This window comes from Sinocyclocheilus rhinocerous, unplaced genomic scaffold (genome assembly GCF_001515625.1).
Source record: "Sinocyclocheilus rhinocerous isolate Xijiao unplaced genomic scaffold, SAMN03320098_v1.1 scaffold645, whole genome shotgun sequence".
Classification (NCBI taxonomy): domain Eukaryota; kingdom Metazoa; phylum Chordata; class Actinopteri; order Cypriniformes; family Cyprinidae; genus Sinocyclocheilus; species Sinocyclocheilus rhinocerous.
Genome location: NW_015630037.1, coordinates 235,704 through 236,126, shown reverse-complemented (window position 1 = coordinate 236,126; position 423 = coordinate 235,704). Strand labels below are relative to the sequence as shown.

General features: G+C 32.2%; 1 protein-coding gene across 1 annotated transcript in view; it reads right to left on the bottom strand.

Moving 5' to 3' along the window:
* Positions 1–423, bottom strand: part of LOC107739845 (DENN domain-containing protein 4B) — a 53,498-nt gene that overhangs the window by 20,242 nt on the left and 32,833 nt on the right. The gene's annotated exons all lie outside the window — the stretch shown is intronic.

Genomic DNA, 423 nt, shown 5'->3' with positions numbered 1-423 from the left:
AAAATCGCCTTTAAAGTTGTTCAAATGAAGTTCTTAGCAATGCATATTACTAATCAAAAATTTGGTTTTGATATATTTACGGTAGGAAATTTACAAAATATCTTCATGGAACATGATCTTTACTTAATATCCTAATGATTTTTGGCATAAAAGAAAAATTGATAATTTTGACCCATACAATGTATTGTTGGCTACTGTTTCTGACGTCTACAACTAAAACGTCAGAAACAGGAAGACCAGACGCGAGTCTCGATATCAGTAGGGCTGTAACGATTCACTCAGCTCACGATTCGATTTGATTCACGATTTTGATTTCAAGATCTGATTTTCTCACAATTTTTTTCAACAAAATGAGATTGAAGACAAATTATACAGTAAATGAAAAGGTGTCCTTTTATTAGGCTATTGCTGCACGTTTCTTTG